The sequence below is a fragment of the Euphorbia lathyris genome, chromosome 5, assembly GCF_963576675.1.
Source record: "Euphorbia lathyris chromosome 5, ddEupLath1.1, whole genome shotgun sequence".
NCBI lineage: Eukaryota > Viridiplantae > Streptophyta > Magnoliopsida > Malpighiales > Euphorbiaceae > Euphorbia > Euphorbia lathyris.
The window spans coordinates 84,660,322-84,681,745 of NC_088914.1; the positions used below are offsets into that span (position 1 = coordinate 84,660,322).

Sequence of the window (21,424 nt, forward strand, 5' to 3'; positions counted from 1 at the left end):
CAAAGAATATATTATCTTATGACTGTAACTAGCAAGAACTTAAATTCATTTTATATAAAAATCACCAAGAGAACCAAAATTAAACAGTTGCATCAAGAAAGAAGCATTTAGGCTATTGGAAGTATAAAATGGTGAATACAATAAATCTAAAACACAACTAGTTTCCAGGAAAACAAAGATTCGATTAATCCAAAATGGTTATTTGCTGCAGCCATTGTTGCAGCTAATGCCAAAAACAAGTATATGAATCGTTCACAGCATATTCACCAAAAATAATCACCTTAGGAACTAAGGAAGTTTCAGAATCTCTATCAAAGTTGGCTTCAGCCATTGGCGTAAGCAGCAGAGCGTTATGAACTTGGGAAATAATCAGATTTGTGAATTCTAAGGAAGAGTTTCTGTACGAAGAAAGAAGAATCAAAGAAGTAAGGTCACGATGATGAGGGAGAAAACTAATTAGAGAAAGAAATTATGAATCCCAAATTCTAATCCATAAAATTTACAAAAAAAAAAAAAAAAAAAACCTAACCTCATGAAAGTGGCTGGAAAGCGAGAGAGCGTAAAGGAGGGTGGGAGGTTGCCGCCGGAACAAAATCGGGATTCACGGAGGCTGCTGCATATTTCAGGATTCATGGAGGCTGCTGCATATTTCGAGAAAGCTGGGGGAGAAGTCGGCGAAGGTGAGAAAGAGGAAAAGAGGGGTTCGAGGAAAGAGGAGAGAATGGGAAAAGAGGGGCAAAACCTCTTCACTTTAGGGTATCGTACTGAAATGAGTGGGTTTTTTTAATATTATTATTTTAATGACCTGTTAATCGGTCATTAAACAAGACTGATCAGTCATTAATGTGGGTCCAGGATTTGGCATTCACTTTTACGACTATCAGAGTAAGCTAATGACCAAGTTAGTCTTTATTTAACTACTAAAATACAATTGGTCATTAAAATCGGTAGTTAACTCATCTTTTTCTCGTAGTGTTAAAATCTTAAGATGGAGATTCAAAAAATCCTAAAACTTATATTTAATCCGCCTAGATCTAATGGTGAATGACCAAATTTACGTGGTCATCAGGATCGACGCAACTGTATATATATATATAAAAGTCAAAATCTGTGTGCTTCAAACTTAACCGAAGTTTTTTTATACATAAACTTCCCAACATATATTAATTGTATAACTCAGAGAAAGAAAAAAAAAAAACATAACCATTCATATCATGAATCATTTAGCCAGTAATGGTTCTGAGCTTCTTGAAGCTCAAGCTCATCTATGGAACCAGATCTTCAACTTCATGAACTCCATGTGTCTAAAATGTGCAGTTGAATTGGGCATTCCAGATATCATCAATAGCCATGGAAAACCCATCACCATATCTGAGCTCAATTCTGCTCTATCTATCCATCCAACCAAAGCTCATTGCCTTCCTCGTTTGATGCGCGTTTTGATTCATTCTGGTATCTTTTCTCTAGCAAAAATCAACACCCAAATTGATGAACAAGGAGAAGAAGAAGAAGGGTATGTTCTCACAAATTCATCTCAGCTACTCCTAAAAGACAACCCTTTTAGTATCATACCATACTTAACACTTATGCTTGATCCCTTTTTCATAAAACCATGGCATTCTACTAGCAATTGGTTCCTTAATGATGATCCAACCCCTTTTCAAACTGCTCATGGGATGCCAACTTGGGAATATACTGGCCGTGATCCGAAGCTTAATAATGAATTTAATGATTGTATGACTGGTGAAACTAGACTGCTTATGAGTGTGCTAGTAGAAAAGGGGAAAGAGGTGTTTGATGGGTTGAATTCAATAGTTGATGTTGCTGGTGGAGTTGGAACTGCAGCCAAAGTCATAGCTGAAGCGTTTCCTCAAATTGAATGCACTGTGCTTGATCTTCCACATGTGGTCGCTGGCCATTGTGATACTGGGAATCTGAAATTTTGTTGGCGGCAATATGTTTGAGGCTGTTCCTCCTGCTGATGCTGTTATGATAAAGGTACGAATATGCTAAAGAAAATTCTTAAACTAATGAAAAAACCCTAAGAGGAAGAGATTTTCTACCTTGGTACTAGATCAAACTGGTACGGAACTGTTGAGATCATGTCAAGTCAATAGTAGTGATAACGATGCAAGATCTTAACGGTTTCTTACCAGTACAGTGCTTGACAAGTAACCTTTCAACTAAAAAGCTTAAGCTGTTATTTAAGTCCAATAATAGTTCTATATTATTACTATTATCTAACGCATAGCTTCGAGTAAATGCTGCTCCGCTGGAAGCCTGCAGAACATGTTTTGTTTTGTAAATCCCCTAATGACTTAAACGAGTATTGTAAATTGTAAATGCTTTCTCTTATGTATAATATGTAAAGTTTATATGAGATTGAGTTTATATGATTGAAAATTGAAAGCATGTCTATAACTGAGATATCATGTGATCCTAGTGAGGGGGGTTACAGAACATACCCCATCTCACTGTGTGTTTTTAGGCTTAATAAATCATTTGCTGCTTTGATTGACTCTCTGAACTTTCAAAGTATCTAGATACCTTCCTCACTCCGTTGCAAAAATTAAGTTAAATGCGGAATATGTATTCCACGCATCTTAGAATGTTATTACATAATTAAAAAATAGATTAAAAACGAAGTAATTACTTGCTCAACTTGGTTGTTTTACTTTATTTATGATGCGTGCACTGTATATCCGATCTTGGTCGTTTTACTTTTTTTTAAGATGCGCACAATACATATTACGCATTTAACTTACCTTTTTGCAACCGAGGCTAACTAAACATTTTATGTAAGTTGAAGGAGCTATCGAGACATTTTGAAAGTTTAGGGGCCAATCAAACTTTTTGGACAAGTTCAAAGGGCAAATGATATATTAAGCCGTGTTTTTAATTACATCAAATAATGAGATTATGAAGATCGGAACCATTGACCACTAAGTCTAACAGATTATGATATCATGTTAATAAGCCAATTGAACTAAAAAACTGTTTTTTTTTTTTTTTTTACTTCTAAAAAACTGTTCTTAATAGTTAAGACTTAAGAGTGGATTTTATATTAATATCGAGACATTAGGGGATCAATCTAAACATTTTCCTAGGAAACTTTTTAGAATATCTATGTGAAAGCTTAAACTTTCACGGATTCATTCTTTTGGTTTAAGAAACTAGGTAGTTATGTTATTAGATTATTATTTTAAGGTTTAGTAACAACAATGAGACTAAAATGATAATAGTAATGTGAAACTCCAATAATATGTTATTAGACTCTTATTTTAAGATCTAGTAAAAGTAGTTAGACTAAAAGCATAATCAGTAATTTGGTAGAATTAATGATTAGCAACTTAATCTTTAAAACTCCCAAAGTTTAAGAGTCTAATTCTGCGTTTATATTAGAGTTAATGATAAATAACTACCATGTGATTTGGTCGATTTGCATATCGGTACTTGTAGTATTTTTTTTGCAAACACAATTCCGTGGTTGAAATTTTTTACATTTTTTTTACTTTGTCAAATTTGGCTGATAATGACCTTAAAATGAAAAATTTCAAAAATCAAAGTTATTTAGTATTATATTTAACATTATCTTTCTCTCTAAAAAAAACCTAAATGACCTTAAACCTGAAAAGTTTAAGAATTAAAGTTGCTTAAAATATCATTTAACTCTTGAAAATTTTCATTTTAAGGTTGACCAAATTCTGACAAACTGAACTCAAATGCAAAATTTTGCAAACCACAGAATTGGGTTTGTAAAAAAAAATACTACAGATAACGATCTGCAAATCGGCCAAACTACAGTGTAGTTATTTATAATTAACCCTTTATATTATGCTTACAAAAACAGTTCGTAAAATAAAAACAAAAGAGAAAAGAAGTTGAAGGAGTGATAATGATAAAAAATAGTTTTCATTAGGCTATAAATTAAAGCACTTTTGGCATCATTTGCTTATAAATCTATCTTTACTTTGAATTCAACAATAAGCATATATAAAACTAAAGATATAAAACTCTATATTATATTATGGTTGTTACAAAACAGTGGGTGGGTTTAATTATATTCTATTAAATTATTCACTATACTTTTATACAATAAAACAAAACATAATGCAGACCCGACAACAAAAATAATTTTTCTATGTATACACTATATTTTATTAAATTCGCACATATTTAAAAATAGAAATCAAAATCAGATACATGAGAAAAACACCAAATCTGTACATATCATGAGATAATCAGATGACTTCATGAATTCCATAAAACATTTGATTTTTGGAGAAATTTTAGAGTAACTCTCAATGACATGACACACATATATAGTTTTTCTTTCCATCAATCATATTTAGGTAGTGGGATTCAAAATGATTTTCATTGATCGGAAGTATTACTGTCGGAGTATTGTAAAAATTCTCTAATTTTTGTATTCTAATTAAATATGTGCTTCGATTTTAGTCGACGCTACATGCTTTTAGCGACGAAGAATGCTTGAAGATACTGGAGCAATGTAAGAAAGCAATTATAAAGAAGAAAGGAGGAAAGCTAATTATAGTAGATATGGTGATGGGGAATGAAAAAAGGGATCATAAAGACATAGAAACACTTCTGTTCTATGATATGTTGATGATGGTTGCGGTTACGGGTTGGGAAAGGAATGAAAAAGAATGGGCTAAACTTTTCTCTGATGCTGGTTTTAGTGACTATAAGATCATCCCAATTTTGGGTTTAAGATCTATTATTGAAGTTTATCCTTAACTGCATCAATGTTTGTGATTGGAACAATGAGAAAAAAACAATGGATTGGATTATTAGTTAAATTTTTGTTTTGTTCTTATATATTATTATCGTTGTTTGATTTTGCTTAATTTTGAAGTTTTATTTATGGCGAATATATGAACCCTCCATTAATGTATTAATTTTTGTGGCGGTTTTCAAACTTCCCCATTAAACAATCACTTTTTGTGGTGAAGACGAGTTTCGCTGGTGGCGAATTAATTTCTCCCACTAAATTTTCCGCACCAAATTCAATTACATAGAGCCTTTATGAAGCTTGATGCACTGTTGGCTCCAATCTTTGAGCCAACAGAATTGCTCAAGTCAATTGTGTCGACACTTGTTACGGGCGTGTTGAGAATAGAGGACTAAATTAATTGAATAAAATTATTATTTGAACAAAAACAACTTTTATTAATTTTTGGTAGAAACCTAATACATCACACTATAGTCACCAACTCACAAGTTTATAGCCTATGCTTATTCTCTTTTTCACGAAGTTTTGGTCGGTGGAAGACCCAAAATATCAACAATAAATAATTTATTATCTAGACTCATCTAAAGCATTCTTTGACCTTCTAGATTGTCGGTGATGACAATTCAATACTCCCCCTCATCACCGACTTTTAATAGTTTGTTTGTGCTAACCGTTCCAAACTGCTTTTCTGACATCTTCTTTCATATCATTTTTCCATTTCTTGCTTAAAGATGCTTCTCTGAGTGTTATAGACTCTTTTATTTTAACTTCTTCAATCACTTGTATTCCTTTACCAAACACGACATGTTCACGCTCCTCTTTGTCGTTTATGACACGATTGGAGTTTTCTACTCCATTGGAATTGCCACACTCTTCTTTGTTGGTCTCCCTCGACCTACGTCGCCTCATCGCATACTTGTAATCTCTCTTCGGTTGTTGTCGTCGACCTTCTATCCAATATTGCCAAGCCTTCCCTAACTTGCTAATTCGCTCAGGCTCTTTACTAGAGCTTGCAACAACACCATCTCCTTGATGATTGCCTTTTTGGTGAACCTTTGTTGGTTGTAAGTCCCTTGCTTACATTTCCTTGATGTAACAACTCCACCTTTAGCTATGTTCGTCTTGTGCTCCACTTTCTTTTGTGGAATCTGCACCTTGGACATCTGCATTAGCGTCGTAGGCTTCACCCTCTCCTTAGGTGGCAGACTTATTGACTTAGGCTCCACCTTCATCTTTGGTGGCAATGATTCGGACAATATTGATCTTTCACGCCAAATTTTCCTTCTTAGTGGCAATATCTCAGTTATTGCTTGTTGTTTACGCTCCACCTCTTTCTTGACTAATGACATCTCGTATGAATCTGGTGACTCCTGTCGGGCATCTCTCTTGTTCCTTTCTTCATTGGAATGCTCTTTGAGTGGTTCCTCATGACCACCTAAATCTTCAATGGTCTGTACAGAATGGACGAGCTGAACGGAATCCAATCGCCTCATTGGTTCCTCTTCCCTTTACTATCCAACAGCAAACACTTGCTCTTTCTTTCCATCTACTATGGATGATTTGACTGGATCACTTATCACTATTCTCAGTGCTCAGTGGAGCAAATTGGTGAGGCCGTTCGATTGCTGAATCTGAACAAGCAAGAGATGGATACTGACGCTATGAAGCAAAATGAAATGTTGTCTATCACCAGACAAACCTTTAACCACATACGTCACAGCAATATTCAGCGTCAATACTATGACACCTCCTTACTCAAGACATTCCATCAAGTCGTTGCTGGTCTGACTGATGCACTTACTTGGGTAGGTAAATCTCAAGCTTTCATAGTCAGCATGATCAGCGCTGCTGAGCTTAATATACCCTCCGAGGTCTCAGATAATGGAGTGGCTATCTTTGATGGTGTCAATGAAAGCGCCGATAGACTTAAAGCGCTGTCCACAGAACTGACCAGAGCCGTCTTAACCGACGCCTTTAGGATTCCTCCTCCCGATGCTGACAAAACGGGGAAGAAAGAACAAGCGAGAACACAGCATGAGTCTAGTCATTCCAAACAGAAGAGAAAGAAATAGATATAGGCTAGCTCAGTATAGGCTAAGTATGTAGTCTCTATGCCTATCTTGAACTTTTGTTTGGACTCGCTGACTACCTATATTAAATATCAATACTTGCATCTTCTGTTCAAACCCTGAGTTATGAATTGTTTTTATTCGATGCTGTGTATTAAGTCATTATGTATCTTCAATTGAATCAGCTATGTTTAATGCTTATAAAATTTATTGATTGAACCCAATGCTGATAACATGTTTGACATTGACTTGTAACATTGTCTTATAAAACTCATTGAACAACAAATTACTCAGTGCCCTCTGAATGTTAAAACCTTCCGCTTAACACTGAGTAAAATAGAATATGTTCCATGAGCTGACCTATATCTTAAAACTGACCTTAGACTTACTCGATTAAACCTTTAAATGTTTAGAGTAAAACTAAGTCAGTAGCTCAACCCTTACGGGGGTGTTTGCTAAAAATATTAGGTCAACTATCATGGGCGAGCTCAACACTGAGTTCTTCGCTGAATAGTTTTGCCAACATCAAAATGGGGGAGTTTGTTGAAACACCTTTCCACATAATTTTGATTTGACAAAATTGTTTAAGTATAATTAAAAAACATATTCTAAACACACTAAGTTTAAATGCTTTGATTTATTCTACTAATGTGTTTGTTCAATGTTGAGTTAAATTGTTTATAAGACACAAGATTAAAAGGCCCAATGTTAGACGAGGTGCCGCGGCCTAATCTCCCGGGCGGACCGGGGGGTGGACAACCTCATGGCGACGTAAGTGGTGATTGGCGCCGAAAGCAACCAATCGTGGAATCAAGCTGCTCGGCAGGACCGGAGCTCGGAGATATGGAAGAGTCGCCACCCACGAATGGGAAAATGAACACCGATCCCTTGCGGGAGACCGGTGTGGGTTCGGGAAACTTAGGTACGAGTCGAGAAGGCTAGCTCCTTTCCGGAGAAAGGCTACTAGGCACCCCGACATCGCCCGGTTATGAACCACCGGCCTCCTACTCAGCATGTTAGGCGATAACGGACTAATCGTATACTTCTTTAAGTTTAAAATTCATTTGAAACCTTTTCTTTCTTTTTTCAGAAACCGTTTTGAGCATATATTATTGGAAAGCCATATTAGTAAAGAATCACCCATTTATATTATACATACACAGAGAAGGGGGAAGAAAGAAGTGATTTATTTACAACTTTATTTAAATGTCATGCCGTGTGTTTATTCTACACTAACTTATTTCCCCAAAACGAGTTTATTTACATGGTTCGCACCTTAATCACCGTTGGAACGATTTAGGTGCGTTTTAAAACCCCGATTAGTGAAGTTTACTCGAGTCACCGTTGGAGCGACTCAGGTGCTTGGAAAACGTTTGAGACAAAAACCTTTAGTTAAGAAAATGTGATTCAAAAACTCTATTATTCACAAAGAAAGCGATTTTAATTACAATGTTCACTTAATCCGCCTTTGGAACGGATTAAGGTTTTAAAACGTGGTGTTTTGGAAACGATTTGAAATATTAACAAAAAAACAACTCCATTTATTTACATTAGGAACCTCTAAAAATTCATTAGTTTAAATAATCAAATTGAAAACTCTCTTTCTTTTGATTTATTTTCCCCTCTTATTTAATGGACTCTCTCTACCTATTATAATTACAATAATAAACCCATTTAAAGCAAGATTCATAATCAAATAAAGCCCATTTGAAACATGGACCCATGAATGATCCAAAAGAATAAAGAAAGTAATTCTAGCATATATATATATACATTTAAATCAAAAAGAGAATATGAAAATAAAAGTTAATAAAAGGAAACTATATAATACATATATGAAAATATTAGATAAAATACATTTATACTTTAAAGATGTGAAAATAGTAAATAAATCTCATAAATAAGAACCTAACATTTACCCAAAACAATTTCATTCAATAACCAATAAAATAACCCAAATATCCTAAAACTACATATATACATAACTATTATAGTTTTAAATATCAAAAAATAACATATACTAATATCTATTGATTATTTCCCAAAATGCCCAAGTAAATAATCTTCAAAATAGGATCTAATATAACTCAAATGAATAAAAGAACAAATATATACATATACTTATGTTTTAAAAATTAAATAAAGAATAAAAAAAAAAAAAAATTAAATAAAGAATGATATACAAACATCCTAAATAATTATATACACTAAACATCTAAAATAGTTTGAAACACATATATTACATAACTATACATATATATATTAAGGATTAAAAGCTTAGAAGTTGAGAAAAAGGGACTGAAATGGCATTTTTTGCGTTTTGGCAGATGTACCGACGGAAAATCCGTAGGTAAACAGCAATTAGTGACAGAAATGGCAAATTACAGCAGCACTCTAATTGTTTCCAGATTTATTCAAAAGCTTTAAATTAAATCTAATTCAATCGTTTTGGATTTCCGAACTACCAAAAATGGATCATAGTCAATAACGGAAGTTCCTAAACGATGTTTTTATTTTAAAACATTATTTGGAAATTGCTTTTAAATTAGAAACTTATAATTTCAACGTTTTCGATACCCGAACTACCTTTTTATCGGATCACGGTTCGTATTGGGATATCAAAACGAGGTTTTCTATTTTAAAACAAAACCGAATTTTATTCAACACGAAACAAAAATTAAATAAATACGCTAATTAAATAAAACGTGATAAAATAAATAACTAATCAAATAAAGAAACTATCACATAAAAAAATAGAAGAAGAGAGTAAATAAAATAAAATAAAAGAGTCTAGTCCTCGGATAATACCTTAAATTCGGTATCTGACAGTCGAAGACGATCGATTCCACGAGTCGCGATCTTCCTTTTTTATATTTTTTAGTAAAAGTTTAACTTTAGGAAACTCGGAATTTTTGAGAAAAAAAATATTTTTCTCAAAAAAATTCACTTTCTCTCTCTAAAAATGTTTAGAGTGAGAAAGGCTCCAAGAAATCTCTCCCCTCCTTTGCATTGGGATCCGTGCCCCTTATATAGGGAAACGGGTCCCGGAAACTTTGGACGACGCCCGAGCAAAATTGGGCGTCGCCCAAAGCCGTTGGGCGGCCGCCCAAGGCTAGTTGGGCTACCGCCCAACATTGTTGGGCGGCCCCCCAACAATAGTTGGGCGGCCGCCCAACGATTGTTGGGCGGTCGCCCAACAGCGTTGGGCGAGCGTCCAACGCGCGGTTGGGCGCGCGCGCCCAACTGCCGTTGGGCGTCCGCCCGACGCGGTTGGGCGCTCGTGCCCCCCTACCTTTGGGCTTCCGTCCAACGCGATTGGGCACTCGCTCAACGGCCGCCGGGGCGCGCCTCACGCCGTCGGGCGTGCACGCCCCGCGACCGTCGAACTCGCGTTCCGCGTCGTCGGGCGTTCACTCATCGTGACCGCCGAACGTGTGTTCCGTGCTGCCGGTTGCACACGTTTCGTGGCCGACGAGCGCGCGTCCCGTGCCGCCAAGCTCTTGCCTTGCTCGGACACCGAGCGCGTACTATTCATGGTTGGGTGCGTGCGTCCGACAGACGTCGAGCGCGTGCTTCGCGTCGTCGAGTGTGCGTCCGACTGTCGTCGAATGCGCGCCGGCCGCCGCTAAGCACTCGCACCGTGCCGTTAAGCATTCGCGAGCTATCCGATCGACAACAGCGACCGACTGTAACTTATTTATTTTATTATTTTTGAAACTTTCGAAATCAATCGCTTCAACCGTCTTGTTTTCAGGTTTTCGTCACATGTCCTCCGACTCGGTGTCTACACCCAAGCCTAATACGGAAGTCAAAGCCCAAGTCAAACAGTTTAAGGCAACTCGGCCCGCGTATGTCAAAACGCTGTCGTTATGTACAAAACGCAGCTCAGCAAGAGAAGGATCTAGAAGACCTTCAAGTAACAACTTCGGGACGAAGCTGCTGAGTTGATTCGACAAACAGTACAAGACAGCAGCTGGCTAAGGAAAACTTCCAGACAAAGTGTTTCCACTTTGGGTAAAGTTCAGACGACACAGTATGCTGTCTAGTTGACATTACCATAAATGGAGAGACACTCTGCCGAGCTGACCAAAAGCTGACTGAGGACAGAAGATACTCAAATCTGATTGGCCGAGAGCTCTGAGCAAGTCAGGATGACAACGACAGGAAGCCGTTTCCCTCCAACGGTTATTTCGAAATTCGAAATGAACTGATGCCTCAGACGTCTCTATAAATAGTGCCATCAGTTGCTTCATTCAACAAGAGAACTTGATCAAGCCATTACGCTGACCAAATTTCTACGCAAAGTTCTCCGATCAAAAGCAAAGCAATCTTACACTATATTTCATATCTTTTGTGTAAAAGTCTAGAGTGATTATTCAATCATCTAAGGTGTCTTAGCAATCATTGTTTAGGACAAACACTTATCATTTCTAGAGATTAGAAAGGAGAGGCTGAGTACTCGGTTATAATACTCAGCGAGAGATTAGGATTGAGTAGAGGTATAGAGGAAGGTACTCTTGTTATACTCAGTTGCTAAGATTGTAAAAGGTTTGATGCTCTACCGTTAAAGAGCTCAGTAGAGAATTCGAAATCTCGGAACGTGTTCCGGGGACAGGACGTAGGCTTGGAGGCCGAACCTGGATAAATCTGCTGAGTAACATATTTCTTACCTTAAACTCCTTATATATATTGCTTGCTTAAATAACCAAAACTGACCAAGTAAAGAGGTCAAGTTGAGTTGTGCGCATCGAACATCGGAGCTCAGGAATAGACTCTAAGTGCTATATCCTGACTCAAGTTAAGAAACTGACCTAGTCACCAGTTGACTAAGCCAGTATCTTGCTGTTTACTCAGCGCCACTGTTAAAACCTTTTCTCTTAAGAAAAGAAGTCTGCCCTAGTTAGAGAAAAAGTTTAAATAGTTCCTAACCCCCCCTTGGAACTATACTTGTAACGTTATAAGGGACCAACAAGTGGTATCAGAGCCTAAAAGCTCACTGTAAAAGGTTTAACAACCTTGAGCTGATCCCCACTATGGGCGAAAACAGTACTCGGTTTCTCCCAGGAAACCAAACAACTCAGATATTGCCTGAGGGGCTGTCCATCACTCGGCCTCCCCTATTCTTCGGGTCTAACTATACCTTCTGGAAGAATAGGATGAAAAATTTCATTCAGGCTTCAAATATGAGTGCCTGGCTATCTATAGTGCAAGGCCCATTTGTACATGTCGAAGTTGTGGCTGGCCAAACAGTTGTAAAAGCTGAGGCCAAATGGACAGAGGATGATCTCAAGAAGCTTCAAAATCACGCTTCGGCTATTAATATGCTTCACTGTGCGCTCGATGCTGCAGAATATAATAAAATTTCAGGTTGTGAGTCGGCGCAAGAGATCTGGAAGAAGCTGGAGGTCACCTACGAAGGAACCAATAAAGTAAAGGAGTCCAAGGTGAACCAACAGATGAGACTGTACGAGCTGTTCGAGATGAAAAATGATGAGGGCATATCTGACATGAATGCAAGGTTTACCAACATCATAAATGAGCTCAAGAGACTTGGGAAGATCTTCACTGAGGAAGAACAAGTCAAAAAGATACTCAGGAGTCTTCCTAAAGACTGGCAAGCAAAGAAGACCGCTGTTGAGGAAGCTCGGGACTTAACCACCTACAAATATGACGAACTCATCGGCTCGTTGCTGACCCATGAGATATCAATGAAAAACTTCGAGGTGAAGGAAAAGTCTAAAGACAAGAAGCAGAAATCTATTGTCATGAAAGCTGACTCTACTGATGGGAGCTCAACAGATGATGAAGAGATGGCTATGTTCACAAGGAAGATGAAAAGGCTGTTCAGGAAAAATGACAAATATTCTAAGAAGCCTTACATAAAGTTTGATAAGTATAAAGTTGAGTCCAGCGACAACAAATACAAGAAAGACAACTCAAAGCCCATTACATGCTTTGAATGTCATCAAACTGGCGATATAAAGTCAAGCTGCCCCACGCTGAGGAAAGATAAGAAGAACGGCAAAAAGGCAATGGTGGCTACATGGAGCGACAGTGATGAGTCTTCATCAACAGAAGCTGAGGCTACCGAGTCAGCGAAGATATGCTTCATGGCTGACGAACTTGCTGAGCCGTGCGTCTCTGAGCATGCTGACCCCTCCGTTGCATCTGACGATGAGGAGCAATCAAATGAGGTAATACCACTTTCCCAGCTCAGAAACGAAATGGGTAATGCCCTGAGTGATCTCTATACACTTGTCAAAAAGTGTAATAAGAAAATTAGAGCACTCAGCAGGCACTGTGATGAGGTTGAAGAGGTCAAGCTGAGTGACCTCAAATACCTTCTTCAGGACAACTCAACTTTGCATGACAACATGAAGATCATACATGAGTCTGTCTCTGAAGTCCAATCAGTTTCAAAGAAACTGAGAAAGGACGTCACAACTATCCAGAACCAATTAAAGGTTCCAAATAAAAGAAACATTCCTCTGAGAACTCAGTACCAAGGTACTCAGCAGAGATGGAATCCCCAGCGGAATGTCCAGTGTGACTTCTGTGGGAAGAAAGGTCACACCACAAAGTTGTGCTGGCATGCTCAGTACTGGGGTGCTGACCAGTCAGTGAGACAACCTAAACAGAAGGTCAGTTGTGACTTCTGTGGAAAGAATGGCCATACTGTCCATGTATGCCGCCATAAAATAAAATATGATGCTTTACCTGTTGAACCTAACAAGCAAGGACCCAAAAAGAATTGGGTACCTAAAAGTAACTAGTTACAATGCAGGTAAGCCTGAGGTGTGCTGAGAAGTCAAAGATGTGGTATATTGACAGCGCATGCTCGAGGCACATGACTGGTGATGAAACTCAGTTCATCACATTTGAGCGTAAACGAGGAGGAAGCGTAAGTTTTGGAGACAACAAAAAGGGTAAGATAGTAGGGTCAGGAACCATCGGAGGTAATCCTACTATTGAGTCAGTCTCCCTAGTCAGCGGACTCAAATATAACTTACTCAGCGTAGCTCAGCTATGTGACAATGGGAGAAAAGTTATATTTGATGCTACTAGATGTAAAATATACAAGGGAAAAACAAATGAGTTAATTTTAACTTCCCCTCGGATTGATAATGTCTTTATGCTAGACTTAGAGAAAAAGTTTTCAAAAACTGTATGCTTAGTGTCAAAGGAAGAAAATTCCTGGCTATGGCACAGGAGACTTGGTCATGTAAGCATGGACCTCCTGGCCAAATTAGCAAGAAAGCAATTGGTTGATGGACTGCCTCAACTTAGATTTGAAAAAGATCAATTATGCCACGCTTGCCAAGCTGGAAAACAAACCAAACAATCTTTTCATAGCAAAAACATTGTCTCAACTAAGCGTCCGTTAGAATTACTACACTTGGATCTCTTCGGTCCAGTCCAGCCGCTGAGTCTGGGTGGAAGAAGATTTTCCTTGGTTATTGTAGATGACTTCTCTCGGTACACTTGGGTCATCTTGCTGAGTAGCAAGGATGAGACCTTTGAGACATTTTCAAATTTGGTTAGAAAAATTGAAAATGATAAAGACCTAAAATTGGCTCACATCCGAAGTGATAATGGTGGAGAATTCAAAAACCAAAAGTTTGTTGAATTCTGTGAAGCCAGCGGCATTGACCATAATTTCTCTGCTCCTAGAACACCTCAACAAAATGGGGTTGTTGATAGGAAGAACAGAACTCTGGTTGAAATAGCCAGGACAATGCTGGATGAGCATAGGCTTCCAAAGTACTTTTGGGGAGAGGCTGTTAACATAGCGTGCTATATTCTTAATATGGCTCTAGTTAGACCTATACTAAAGAAAACCCCCTATGAACTTTGGAAAGGACGAAAGCCCAACATTGGATACTTTCGTTCCTTTGGCTGTAAATGTTTTATTTTGAATACCAAAGATAGCTTAGCAAAGTTTGACTCAAAAGCTGATGAGGCTACCTTTTTAGGTTACTCAACAAACAACAAAGCATACAGAGTTTTCAATAAATGAACTCAAGTTTTAGAAGAGTCAGTACATGTTGAGTTCGACGAGACTAACCCTGCAGGTAGATACCAGCCACTGACCGAGGATGATCCACACTCAGTAACCGCTGACCAAGAACCAGCTGCTGAGTCATTCACTAAAAGGCTGACCAAGAGTAAGAGTGAACCTAAGATTGTTTTCACTGACCAGTCTACTTCTGCAGAGATTGTTGAAACACAGACAACATAAGACATCAATCTACCTAAAGAGATAAGGATTCCAAGAGGGCACTCAGAGAGTGCAATCCTTGATTCTGCTGGGAATACCCTGATGATGAGGAATCAACTCAGGAGGTACCTCAGCAATGTAGCATTCGTCTCAGTTCAGGAACCTAAGAACTTCGCTGATGTTGAGGAAGATGAATTCTGGATGAGCGCAATGCAAGAGGAACTCGACCAATTCAGAAGAAACGATGTATGGGAGCTAGTGCCACATCCAAGGAGTCAGAAGACCATTGGAACAAGATGGGTCTTCCGCAACAAACTGGATGAGCAAGGAAATGTAGTCAGGAACAAAGCAAGGCTTGTAGCTCAGGGCTACAGTCAGCAAGAAGGTATTGACTACGGTGAGACCTTTGCCCCAGTGGCAAGGCTAGAAGCTATTAGGATCTTATGTGCATATGCATCTTACATGAACTTTAAATTATTCCAAATGGATGTTAAGAGTGCATTTCTTAATGGAGTTATAAACGAGGAAGTTTATGTTAATCAACCTCCTGGGTTTGAGGATCCTAAATTCCCAAACCATGTTTATAAGCTCAAAAAGGCTCTGTACGACCTCAAGCAAGCACCACGTGCTTGGTATGAGAGGCTGACCAGTTTCCTGATGACTAGAAACTATGTCAGGGGCAAAGCTGATACAACCTTATTCATTAAGAGAAAGGGTAAAGATACCCTGCTGGCTCAAATTTATGTTGATGATATAATATTTGGTGCAACTAACGAATCAATGTGCAAGGAATTTAGCAAACAAATGAAGACTGAGTTTGAAATGTCGATGATGGGAGAACTCAACTTCTTCCTCGGACTTCAAATAAAACAAGGAAAGAATGGCATCTTCATCAGTCAAGCTAAATATGCCAAGGAGATATTAAAGAAATATGACTTGAAAAATTACAAGCCAATATCCACTCCTATGGGCACTGACACTGTCCTCTGCGCTGACGAGAATGGTAAGTCAGTAGACAGCAAATTGTATCAAGGTATGATAGGCTCTCTACTTTACTTAACAGCCAGTAGACCGGACATTCAGTTCTCAGTATGCTACTGTGCTAGATATCAATCTAACCCTAAGGAATCTCATTACATAGCTGTAAAAAGAATTCTTAGATACTTGCAAAGCTCAGTGAACGCAGGTTTATGGTATCCCAACACTCATGGCTTTACACTCGTTGGATACACTGACGCTGACTATGGTCGAGACAAGCTAGAACGAAAAAGCACCTCTAGAGGATGTCATTTCTTAGGAAGTTGTCTTGTATCTTGGTTCAGCAAGAAGCATGCGTCAGTAGCCTTGTCTACCACTGAAGCTGAGTACATTGTTGCTGGTCATTGTGTTGCTCAAGTCCTATGGATTAAGCAACAGCTTGAAGACTATGGTGTTCAAACAAAGACAATTGAGGTCAAATGCGACAACAAAAGTGCAATTGATCTATCAAAGAACCCAATTCAACATAGCAGAATAAAGCATGTCAGCATAAGGCATCACTTTATTAGAGACCATGTACTCAAAGGTGAGATAAAGCTGACCTACGTCCCAACGGATGAGCAGCTTGCGGATATCTTCACAAAGCCACTGGCTCGTGAACAGTTCAGCATACTGAGAGAAGCCATTGGTATGTTTAATCCTCTTCAGTAAATTCCTGTTCTAAAATGTTAATTTATGCTGAGTGAATTACTATGCTGAATGAGTTATGCATACTGAGTGATTGTTATGCTGAGTACTTAACATATCAATACTGAGTAAATATGCACACCGAGTAGTAATTTTCAAACTGAGAAATCATCTTTTCATATACTACTGACCATTTAGAATATAAAACGCTTAGTATTCTAAACGCTGAGTGTTAGATCCGTTGCATTAAATGCAAAAGCACGCGAATAGCCACCTAGGATGACGTATGCGCCGAATGTGTCATAAAAGCCAGGATCTTTGTCGGTTGACAATCCCAAGGCAAAACTGACACATGGATTCGATAAGATCCACACTTCATCGCTATAAATAATGGGTAAATCCCCATTCTTTATTTTCTTTACACCTACCGAATTCTAAGGCAAAGCTTTCTCTCTGAAAACTCTCAAAGCTTCCCAAACTTGTTCTGAAACTATGACTAAAGTTTCCGTCAACATCTCCGGTGCCGGTCACCCTAAGACCAGCTCCGATGAACCCTCCAGGAAAACTTCTGTGCCTGAAACTACCAAGGTCACTACGCCGAGTAAAGGAAAAACTGGGCAAGCTACCTCCTCCAAAGGAAAACCGACCAAAATCAGAACCTATACCAAGGGTTTTGATAACATTAGCGAATGGAAAGTGGACTTCTCATGATGGGTTTCTGAGAACTTCGTGACATCCGAGCAACCCTTCTACGAATGGATATCGAAGAATGGGTGGACAGAACTGTTCTCTATTACGGATCACACCTATCCTGACCTAGTAAGGGAATTCTACAAGAACCTCCAAGTCGCTAATGATAACCAGAACTATCTGACAACAGTAGTAAGGGGGAAAACGATTTTCATCAATCCCACCTATTTGGCGAATTTGCTGAAGTTGAAAAATGAAGGAGCAAAGCTGAGAAGATCTGGAGATCATGACGGTACTGGGTACGAAGTCACCTTCTGTAAACCTAAAGGCCACTCAGGAGAAGTCTCCAGTTCCTCTATGGGCCAGCACCAAAAGATGGCTCACTATTTGCTGACCTACTTCATTTATCCTAAGATCAACTGCACCACCTCAGCAACGAACTTTGAGCAATGCTTCATATGGCATATGCTGACATACAAACCGGTCAACATGCCAGTATTCCTGATTGCTGGGTTCCTACGAAGCACTGGAACTCTCAGGCTGGGCTCGCTCATCACCAGGATCCTCATTGATCATCAAATAGACCTAACTGATGAAGTTAAAGCTAGAGGATCTGAAATCACAGCTGCTTTGCTGAGGGCTTTGAAGTTCAATCAGCCCCTAAAGAAAGCAAAAGCTGCTGCTGCTGGTGAACAACAAGCTGAGGAAACAGCTCCAAAGCAAAGGAAAAGGACAAAGGCTCCAGCTGCCCGCAAGAGGAAAGCTGTTGAGACTCCTTCAAAGAAGGCTGAGCCTCAGGCCAAGAAGTCTAAATCAGCTGCTGAACCAGGTCAGGAGAGACCTAAGTCAGCTAAGAAAAGGAGCAGGCAAGATGAGCCTGAAATTGAGGAAAGACCAGATGCTGATGAGCAACCTCAAAAGAAGCAGAAGTCTTCTTCACTGACTCCAATTGACGCAATCCCTACTGACGTCATTGTTCCTGGTGATTCTCACTACACACATTGTCTAGGAACTGAGGCTGTACAGCAAGAGGATGATGTGCAACTGGACGATCAGTTCATTGCACAAGTTGAGGAAGAATTGGATGGGGAGGATGAAGAAGATGAGGAACAGGGAGAAGAAAACAGTGATGAAGCTGACTCCGAGGAGACATCTAGTGAGATTGAAGCTGAGCAAGCCAATACTGAGTTGGCTGCTGGAGAAGAACAAGAACATGACCAACACAATGTTGATCAAGTATAAAAACAAGCTGACCAGCTTAATGCTGATCAAGAAGCTGATCAAGAAGAAACTTCTCCATCTCACTCAGGAGAGTCTATTCAAGCTGACCCTCCTCCTCGCAGAAGAAGATTGGTTAAGGCAAGTCAGAAGACAGTCAGTGACATTCCTGTTCAACAACCAACCCTTCCTGACTTTGTTATTCAGAAGCCAACCAAGGACCCTTCTGCACTTAAGCTGAAATTTTTCAGAAAGCAACCATCCTCTACTCCACCGGCCTCTCTAGAAAATCAAGCCTCTGTTTCTTCACTAAAGGAACATGCCGACTTGAATGCTTTCGCAAATTCTACGAGTCAAGTGGAATCCATTCCCGTTGATGCTGTCAATCCAAGCATTGTGCTGACTCATAACATTCCTGTCTCAGTTAGCACCGACAGCATCCGGATTACTTCCTCTCCACTCAACATCTCTGCCGATCAAACTCTTTCCCAATCTAACTAAGTGCAGATTGAAAACACAACTCCAGTCACTGACCAGGTCATCCCACTTACTCCTCTTCCAACCGGTCATACTGATGTCACTAGACAACTTAATGAAGGCTCTTAAAGCTACATAAATGTCACTGAGTCTGGTAAACGAATCATCGACTCAGTGCAGACATTGATCAAAGACCTTCAACAAACTACTCCTCCTGTTGCTGGGTCCTCTACTGTTGAGACTACTCAGCTCTCCCAAGTAACTCAGCTTCTCAACGAAGTTAAGGGATTCAAGGACTTGCTGAGTATCATCATTACCTTTCAAGCACAGCAAGCTAAGCAGGATTCCATCGCAAAGCTGGCTGAGATCCAGCTGACAACAGTTCAACATCTCAATGCTCTTCAAGAACAAGTTCAGACTTTGTCAACTGTGAACACACGCTATGCTACTTCTGATGAAGTTAAAATGCTCTTTGCTCAGCTTCACACCGAGCAAATCAAAACCAACGAGCAAATGGTCTCCTATTCTCAATGCTCAGTGGAGCAAATTGGTGAGGCCGTTCGATTGCTGAATCTGAACAAGTAAGAGATGGATACTGACGCTATGAAGCAAAATGAAATGCTGTCTATCACCAGACAAACCTTCAACCACATACGTCACAGCAATATTCAGCGTCAATACTATGACACCTCCTTACTCAAGACATTCCATCAAGTCGTTGCTGGTCTGACTGATGCACTTACTTGGGTAGGTAAATCTCAAGCTTTCATAGTCAGCATGATCAGCGCTGCTGAGCTTAATATACCCTCCGAGGTCTCAGATAATGGAGTGGCTATCTTTGATGGTGTCAATGAAAGCGCCGATAGACTTAAAGCGCTGTCCACAGAACTGACCAGAGCCGTCTTAACCGATGCCTTTAGGATTCCTCCTCCCGATGCTGACAAAACGGGGGAGAAAGAACAAGCGAGAACACAACATGAGTCTAGTCAGTCCAAACAGAAGAGAAAGAAATAGATATAGGCTAGCTCAGTATAGGCTAAGTATGTAGTCTCTATGCCTATCTTGAACTTTTGTTTGGACTCGCTGACTACCTATATTAAATATCAATACTTGCATCTTCTGTTCAAACCCTGAGTTATGAATTGTTTTTATTCGATGTTGTGTATTAAGTCATTATGTATCTTCAATTGAATCAGCTATGTTTAATGCTTATAAAATTTATTGATTGAACCCAATGCTGATAACTTGTTTGACATTGACTTGTAACATTGTCTTATAAAACTCATTGAACAACAAATTACTCAGCGCCCTCTGAATGTTAAAACCTTCCGCTTAACACTTAGTAAAATAGAATATGTTCCATGAGCTGACCTATATCTGAAAACTGACCTTAGACTTACTCGATTAAACCTTTAAATGTTTAGAGTAAAACTAAGTCAGTAGCTCAACCCTTACGGGGGAGTTTGCTAAAAATATTAGGTCAACTATCATGGGGGAGCTCAACACTGAGTTCTTCGCTGAATAGTTTTGCCAACATCAAAATGGGGGAGTTTGTTGAAACACATTTCCACATAATTTTGATTTGACAAAATTGTTTAAGTATAATTAAAAAACATATTCTAAACACACTAAGTTTAAATGCTTTGATTTATTCTACTAATGTGTTTGTTCAATGTTGAGTTAAATTGTTTATAAGACACAAGATTAAAAGGCCCAAGCCTAATACGGAAGTCAAAGCCCAAGTCAAACAGTTTAAGGCAACTCGGCCCGCGTATGTCAAAACGCTGTCGTTATGTACAAAACGCAGCTCAGCAAGAGAAGGATCTAGAAGACCTTCAAGGAACAACTTCGGGATGAAGCTACTGAGTTGATTCGACAAACAGTACAAGACAGCAGCTGGCTAAGGAAAACTTCCAGACAAAGTGTTTCCACTTTGGGTAAAGTTCAGACGACACAGTATGCTGTCTAGTTGACATTACCATAAATGGAGAGACACTCTGCCGAGCTGACCAAAAGCTGACCGATGACAGAAGATACTCAAATCTGATTGGCCGAGAGCTCTGAGCAAGTCAGGATGACAACGACAGGAAGCCGTTTCCCTCCAACGGTTATTTCGAAATTCAAAATGAACCGATGCCTCAGACGTCTCTATAAATAGTGCCATCAGTTGCTTCATTCAACAAGAGAACTTGATCAAGCCATTACGCTGACCAAATTTCTACGCAAAGTTCTCCAATCAAAAGCAAAGCAATCTTACACTATATTTCATATCTTTTGTGTAAAAGTCTAGAGTGACTATTCAATCATCTAAGTGTCTTAGCAATCATTGTTTAG

At 39.0% G+C, this 21,424-nt stretch overlaps 1 pseudogene; it reads left to right on the forward strand.

The window, feature by feature from the left end:
• The first annotated feature begins 1,214 nt into the window (after window positions 1-1,214).
• On the forward strand, window positions 1,215-4,758 carry LOC136229912 (probable O-methyltransferase 3; annotated as a pseudogene).
• The last annotated feature ends 16,666 nt before the right edge of the window (window positions 4,759-21,424 follow it).